Genomic DNA, 8,552 nt, shown 5'->3' with positions numbered 1-8,552 from the left:
AATCACGGGTGCAGTGTAATAGCAGTGAAAATGGAGATAAATAGATTTGTGTTGCTTTCCGGGTAGATTCAAGAGGACTTGATGGTGGGCGAGATGTAGGGAAATAGAGAAAGAGAGGAGACAAGGGGTACTTCTAGGCTTTGAACCTGAGAAACTGTGTTGGTGATTCCATTTCATAATATACTGAAGTCTAATTGGATAACAAGCTTGGGCAGGGTCAAAAGCAAGGGTTCTATCTCAAATATATTACATTTGAGATGTCCAGGTCAGGATGTCCAATAGTCAGTTGGATATTCAACTGCAGAGATCAGGAAAGAGGTCAGAAGTAGATATGTATGTGTGTACATGTGAGTGTGTGCATGTATGTTCATACCTGTGTGTGCATGTGTGTGCATGTGATCAAAGCAAAGATGGTGTTTAAAGCACTGAGGACTGAGGGAGATACTTAGAAGAGGGTGTGTTGAGAAGAGAGAGCAGAACTCAAGCCTGAATCCTGAGACCCTCTTCTCCAGGATTCTAAATTCTGGAGTAATAGTCAGAGAGGTGGTAGGAAAGCCAGCACGCACACGGTCTCCAAGAGGAAAAAAAAAATCTTTCAAGAAAGAAGAAGGAGTTGCTGTGTCACATGTGGCTGAGACACCAAGTAAGATGAGGGCAAAGACATGGCAGCTGGATTCCCCAATATTAAAATGATTGCAGATACTGGCACTAGTAGTTTGTGGAGAGCGGTAAGGAGGGGGTCTAATGGGGGAGGAAAGAGGAGTTAGCCATGATCATGACCACAGGGGAGATCTCTGGGAAAGAACACAGAAACACACAGTACCAGCATGGGAGCAGGAACTTGCTCGATCTAGCTATTGAGGCAGGAAAGGACAAGGCAGGAAGCACAGGAATGGATTCTGGTTGTTTAGTAGGTAACTCACCTGCTGCTTGATTCAGTTTTCTGAGCCAAGTAAGTGGTGATGTCACAAGTTGATGGAGAGACAGAGCAGGAGGTGAGGGGAGGCGTTGTTTCGGAGAATGGTGTAGCAAACACGCCAGGCATGCATTGTAGGAATGCTGACTGTGTGCCCATTAGAGGTCTGCCGTAGGGGATTTTTGATAAGAATTGTCACCACAGGTGTGTTTTTTCTAACAACGTTCAGCTGTTTGGGTTGAGGGGCAAAGTGTGTTGGTAATTGAGTTTACTGAGGGTTTGAGTTTGCCAACTAAATATAACAAAGTGAGAGACGGGGCAAGGAAAATGTGTTTGCAAGGGATCAAAAATGGACCAAAGTAAGGAGGAAAGTGGGCACAGCACCGGGGTGTGGAGGGATAATGGACAGGGTCATGACAGGTCTTGCTTGATTGGTAACATGGGAGGCAGAGCCAAAGATTTTTCAAAAATATATCGTGAAGTGATAAAGAGGTAGAAAGTTGTAAACAGAAAGGCTGGCCAGAATAAAATGTTTTTACCCACACCGAAACAAATGGAGGACATATTTGGAGCACAATAGTCTCTTTATGCTTGCATAAAGAGACAACTTAAACTGATCCAGGATGAAGAAAAGACCTTCCCTGCGCAAGAAAAAAGAATGAGAACAAAAAAGGAATCAACTTTTGATTTCTCATTGCTTTCCCTGGATTCAAGAGGACAATGGTGTGACATTTTCAAAATGACTTTCATCAATGTATTTTAAAAAAATGCAACCTGCCTAACGTAATCCTAGTGCAATAGGAAAAGCTTATCAAGGGTCCACTGAACATAGTGCCATGAGTTCATGCAGAACTCCCTAGCCATGTATAAGATAAAGGATTTCTGGCTGAAGTTCCAGGTAATGGTGCCTGCAATTAGCTCTTAAATGGTTAAGAAAAGAAAAAAAAAGAGGGAGAAAGTAAATCTGGCAACATCTTAACAATTGGTGGAACTAGGTGAAATCTCAGATGTTAGTTCTATTACCTACCGCTTTTCAGTAGATTTAAAATTTTCAAAAAAGAAGTTGGGGAAAATAATAATAAAAAGATAGCCATCCTCAAAAACGAGATGAAGAGGGCCTGGGTGGCTCAGTCAGTTAAGCTTCTGACTCGTGATTTCGATACAGGTCATGATCTCATAAGTCGTGAGATCCAGCCCCATGTCGGGCTCTGTGCTCAGCAGGGAGTCTGCTTGGGATTCTCGCTCTCCTTCTGCCCTGCCTCTCCCCCACCCCTCAAATAAATAAATAAATCTTAAAAAAAAAAAAGCAAACAAGGTGCATGCTCCATTTATCAAAAATGGAACCACAGAAAGAAAACACAGTAATAAGCAGGGAGGACACAAAAAACCCATCGGACTCTTGGACTAGAAATAGGTGAGGTTGTCCAGGAGATGAACTCCTGTGGGGGATAGTTCTGCTTCCCGAAAAGAAAGAGCTGAGCCTGGTGAGTGGCATGAAACTGCAGGCTAGGAAAGAGCTCCCCCTGCAATGAACACACTTTTTTAAGGTACCCACACAGCCCAGGACTGGGGACCTCTGCTGCTGAGCTGTCTGAGCGGACAGGAGCACAATGTTACTGCCTTGGAAATTTGATTTGTGACACCTATGCAGGATGAGCACCTCAACCAAGACATGCCTTTGGACCCGGATGATGGTGGTTGGGGAGATGTAGCTGTAAAATGGCCTTGACATGGTAGGGAAAGATCTGAACAGCGAATAAAGAAGGGAGGAGGAGGAGAGGGAGGAGGAGGACTTGTGCCTGGAAACTTGAGGAATCCTGCAAAGGCACAGCAACAGGATGCTCAATGTCAGAGACTCTAGTTTAGCATCTGAACCATCTTGAGGACAGACGGGACTTTCAGATTCAACTGCTATTTATTGAGCAATTACTACATGCAAAGGCAAGCTAAAGGAAGCTTTCATGGGTTACTCCCCCATCCTCACATTTTATAGGTGGGGAACCAGAGGCTAAGGGATGTACAGTGACTCGCTCTAAGTTATATAGATAGTAAAAGGGAAAGTGGGGGACTTTCTAAACCAGGTTTATTATTATTATCATTATCATCATCATCATCATCATCATCATCATCATCAATGTGATACATGATCATCTGATTCACAAAACGGGATAAAATGGGTACAAAGTTCAACAGAAATGGCCGGGAGAGGAACTGGGACTTGGTGGGACCATCAAGGATGAGCAGAATTTACATAGGAAGAGAAGAAGGGGGTGCATTCCGAATGGGGCACGTAAATGACAAAACGGAGCTGGAAGGCACGGACTGTGTGGAGAGGTGGAGAGGACTTAGCGGAGACCCATCCAGCTGCATGTTCTACAACATGCAGCAGCAAACAAATGACTCCCGGCGCCAAACGGCGCATGAATTCTTTTTGTAGAAACATAGTGTTTCATGGCTACAGCACAATCCTGAGGAAATGAATGGGAGTTTTCTCCCTGCTGTCAGGGGCATTCTCCTGGATGATTAACTGACAGTTCTCCAGCCAAGCCCCAGTTCCTTCTGGAGGCCATGACCCTTGGTGTGCACCTGCCACCGCAGACCGAGCAAGAAAATGTATTGTCTTCCTCTTTCTCTTCTGAGTCCTGCAGCTGCTGGGCTGCCTTAAGGAAATCTTCTTTACCTAGAGTGTAAACCTGAACTTCTCTGGTTTGCAGGGTCAAAGCTTCACATTTTTGGCACATTCAGGGAAGTGGTACTTCAGAAGCTGATTTGAAAAAGCCCGTTACTCGCATGGCACTGAGGGTTGTGCCCTCTTTCTTGCCTGTTTTCCACTTAGTGGCTTTCTGACCGCATTCCTCAACGCCACAGCCCCATCTTTGTGACAGCTGGAGCAGTTGCCTGGAATCTGGAGGAGACGGGCAGCGTCTCTCACATTCAGGAGCAGAGAGCCGTGACCCTAAAGGGAAAGCAAACTGAGCTGGGGGTGTGTAAATTCACAATTTGTCCCTCCATTCCAACAGTCCCACAAAGACAAAGCCAGTATGGTAACTGACTTATTTAAACGATTTTTGTGGCTTTCAAAGAATGAAAGTTTTATTTTCCAGTCACAGAAACACTACAAGCTTCCTGGGGCTTGTTAGCAACATTTGGGGCATCTTTGAGTTGGGGCTGAAGCATTTACCAGGAAGAATTCTAGAAGCCAGAGACTTTGGGGGATTAAAAATAAGAGTAACCATCCCATGAGCACTTACTAAGTGCCACACAGTGTTCTAAGTGTTGCACATGAATCATCTCAGCTAATTTTATTTAATCTTAATGATGACTTTTTGTCATTCATTCATCAAACATCTGTTTGTTGTGGGCCTGTTTTGTCCAAGACACTGTTCCAGAGGAATGGAGACACAAAATCAACAGGAGGAATAAGTAAATCACATAGTGACATAGGAGGTGGTAACAGCTATGGAACTAATTGATTAGGAGAGATTCCAGGTTCAGGAATCCTGGAGTGAAGCAGGGAGAGGGTAGGAAGATCTGAGAAGGTACATTGTAACAAATGCGAGCAGAGCAAGAGGGTGAGCCCCCCCATATGTTGGAAGAAGAATATAGGCAGAGGGAACCACCGTGGATTTGGATTAACATAAGCAGGGAAAATAAAGATAATTTATTGGAAGAATATTAGAGAGTTTACTGAATAAGAAAAATGGAAATTTGGTATTATTTTTGTGCTAGGCAGAATAATGGTCCCCCAGCATTGTCTGTGCCCCCATCCCAGGAAGCTGAGAATATGATAGTTTACATGGCAGGGACAATTAAAATTGCAGATAGGATTAAGGTTGCTAATCAATTGACTTTAAAATCAGATTTTTAAAATCAGATTACCCTGCTTTTTCCAGGTGGGCCCAATGTCATCATGAAGGGTCTTTAAAATGGCAAGAGGAGGGACACCTGGGTGGCTCAGTTGGTTGGGAGTCTGCCTTCAGCTCAGGTCATGATCCCAGCGTCCTGGGATCCAGTCCCACATTCGGGTCCCTGCTCAGTGGGGAGGCTGCCTCTTCCTTTGCCTGCCGCTCTCCCTGCTTGTGCTCTCTCTCTCTCTGACAAATAAAATCTTTAAAAAATAAAAATAAAAGATGAAATGGGAAGAGGGAGGAGATGAGAAGAACCAGAGAGACAGAAATGTGAGAAGGACTTGTCCAGACCCTGTTGGATTTAAAGATGGGGGAAGGGGCCATGAGCCAGTGAGCCCCGCATCCTCGAGAAACTGTTTCTAGTCAGAGAAACACATTCTCCCCTGGAACTCCCAGGAGTAAGTGACTAGCCTTGGCGACACCTTGATTTTAGCCTAGGGAGTCTTCACTAAGTTTGTGGTGGCAATTTGTACAGCTGCTATAGGAAACTACCAGAAGCGGATCCACAGAGCACTTCCCAAAGGCTCGTCCACCACAGGCTCCGGGAAAGAGAGGCACCGGGAAGCAGGTTGGTCTTTTCAGATGACCCAGGATGAACCCGCTTCCGCGACTTTCCTTACCTGGGTCACGGCTTCTACCATCGGATTGTACCTTGTCGGTTTGGAGAGCACCAGGGTCGGCGCAGCTGGAGCTGAGAAAGAGAGGGAAGAAGATGGGATCGGGGTGGGGGGGCGGCGGCCAGGGCTCCCTGGCAATTGAGAAGTGCCCTGCGGTATTGGGTAGGAACCCCCCAACTTACAGAGGGGGAACCTGAGCGATTAAATAACTTTCCCAAGTTGAAACAAGTGAGATTTGACTTCAAACCTCTTTGCCTTCAAAACCCATGTTTTTTGTTTTTTGGTTTTTTTAAAGATTTTATTTATTTATTTGACAGAGAGAGACACAGCGAGAGAGGGAACACAAGCAGGGGGAGTAGGAGAGGGAGAAGCAGGCTTCCCTCTGAGCAGGAAGCCCCATGCGGGGCTCCATCCCAGGACCCCGGGATCATGACCTGAGCTGAAGGCAGACGCTTAACGACTGAGCCACTCAGGCGCCCCAAAACCCATGTTTTTATCAGCTCAGCCAAACCGTTCCGTTGAAACCTGGCTCCTAGTGATGCTGTTGCCACATCAGTGCGTCACCAAATCCCTGCAGTGGTGTGTTCAGGCGGCCTCGTTTGTTCACGACCGTGTGTTAGTCAAGTGCACTGCACCTTGCTGCAGGATTGCGCGCAAAGTTAGCGTGCGCCATGGCATAGACCTTAGTACCTTATCATTCTCTTCCTCGCCCCTGTCTTTTCTACTCTCCCCCTGCCTTTTTCCATCACTGAAGGACCAAAGGGAGTTTTCTGATTCTCCGGCTATAGGGTTCTGTTTAATTAAATAAGGAATCTCAAACCCCAATTTATCTGATAAGCAACATCTTTCCACGACGTAGTCGGGCTTGCTCATGATCTTATTACTTTTTAACCCAAGTTTCTGTGCTTTTTCTCATCCTTTGAGATTCAAGTTGAGCTACTCTTTGTGCGTACGTAGGTAGCAGGCCATCTGTTATTTCTGCCTGCCAGCCTTCCTCCCCTCTTCTCTCGCTAAGAGTGTCCTCATTTTTCTGTGAGAACCACCCCAACCCCCTGGCATCCAGTCTTGGTAGCTCTATCAATCAAAGTGTCGCAGCCTCTCCTGGCCAAGAGGTGGGACTAGACACAAGCTTAGCCAATCAGACTTCCTGGGAATTTGAATCTAGAGGCCAGTGAACCAAGTATGAAAAACGGTTGAAGCTGGTTCACCAACGTATTTCGTGGTGAATGTCTTTTCTGAGACCATGAATTGTTGGGGAGTTTTCTGTAAATATGGTACTGGCCAATTTTCACTTTTTCTTAGTGTCAGTAAGCTCTCCATAACCTGCCAACAAATTATTTTTAATTTTCCTTGCCTGTGTCGACACAAGTCACTGTCGGTTACTTGCAATTAAAACAAACAAATAAACTTAACTGATAAAATCTTGCCTCTTGACTAACTAGCTTAATTTACTTAGGCTTTAATATTTTGTGCTTCAAAGGCTCTTAGCTATGTTACTAAATATGACTACCTTCCATTAATTAAGAAGTAGATTTTGCTACCTAACATCTACATGTGTGGGTTTTTTTTTTTTAATTATAAACCCCAAGTTTGGAATAAAGCAACTTATCCTGCAATTTATCTGATAACCAACATCTTTCCTTTATTTAGTACCCCCCCTGGCTTTTTTAGGAGTAAGTGAGTAGAAATATGGTCCAAAATGTCAAGCCAGAGTCCCTTTCTTATTTGCTTTATAATTTACAGAAAACTCCCCCCAAATTCATCTACCTCTTTGTATGATGTCTACATAAGAGTAAAATTCTGGAGTGAAGGTAGTCTCTTGAAAATACAAAATTGTACTTGGAGAGAGTAATTTATTGTATGTTAATATCCTTTAGTATTAACACTTTCATTTGGATTACTTTATCATGATAGTGGTGTAACATAGCCACAAATTTTAAGTTCTGGCCAATGGCATATAAGCAGATTTGCTGCATACCAGTCCCATTTTCTCCTTCCTGCAGAATGGATTATAGATATGATGGCTGGAGTCCAAGTAGCCATCTTGGGCCATAAGACGGAAATCACAGACTGAGGATAGGGGAGCATCAAGAGAGAAGGTGCCTGAGTCCATGATAACTTAATGAGTCTACTCTGCCAGCCCTGTGCATCCAAACATTTTTGTGCAGATAAAAGAAAAATATATTCTTATCTTGTTTAAACCCGTGTTACTTGGATTTTCTGTCAGTTGCAAATACCATAGGAATTTAAACCCTAAGTGATATAGCTAGCTATATTCCAAAGGAGAACCTACCTCCCACCCCTACCCCTTGCCATATATGCATACTTCCCTTAGCCTCCTTGGATGATCTTAAATATGGTACAGGATAAATTGCCTTTAACTGTCAAAAAAATACTATGCAACACACATGTTAAATATTAAACATGCCTGTTATATCTATGTCAGTGAATACAGAGTCAATGAATATTCCTAGATAGGCTTGGACTTGAGCTTCTCCTCACCCACACCCACTGAAGCTATATTCTGTCCCTGATCTACAGGGAAAGGTCTTGGGCTACATTGGCCTCTCTCTTCCTGCCATGCAACTTTATGGATTTCCCAAAACTCTCAGGAAGACTCCAACTTTGGTCTTCTTCAAGGTCATATGGTTTTAACCCTGTCTTCACCACATATCTGCTTTTTGGCTTTGGGAGATATATTGAACCCCTTGGTGCCTCTATTTCCTCACCTACAAAAATGAGAATAATCTTGGAGAGTTGTCGTAAGGATGAACAAAATAATGCATGTAAAGCTCTTAGAGCCTGATGTATAGTAACTCCTCAAATAGTGTCAGTTCAAATTATGACTGTTATTTCATTCCAAAAGAGAAAATATGAAAGTCATAAGGACCTTGACAAGGGAAAACTCTGCCATCTGAGGAGACAGGTAGACAGGAGCCTAGATGGAGTACTGTCTTCCTAACCATCACTGTAAAACCAAGGTCCTACTCCATGATAAGAAGATAGCTTTGGGTGCAAAGATATATATCATCCCCATTTCTCATCCTTTTTACTTAAAATTGCTTTGTATCAAATAGGTCTTTTTCTCTCCTTAGAATCCCAGAGGACAGC

General features: G+C 43.9%; 1 pseudogene; it reads left to right on the top strand.

The window, feature by feature from the left end:
- The first annotated feature begins 1,778 nt into the window (after positions 1-1,778).
- LOC114208907 (ferritin heavy chain-like) overlaps positions 1,779-8,552 on the top strand; it is a 48,709-nt pseudogene continuing 41,935 nt past the window's right edge.

This window comes from Eumetopias jubatus, unplaced genomic scaffold, assembly GCF_037043125.1.
Source record: "Eumetopias jubatus isolate StellerSeaLion01/CBP00866 unplaced genomic scaffold, mEumJub1_p1.0 scaffold_16, whole genome shotgun sequence".
NCBI lineage: Eukaryota > Metazoa > Chordata > Mammalia > Carnivora > Otariidae > Eumetopias > Eumetopias jubatus.
The sequence above is the reverse complement of the archived record's forward strand: the minus strand, read 5'-3'. Positions and strand labels throughout refer to the sequence as shown.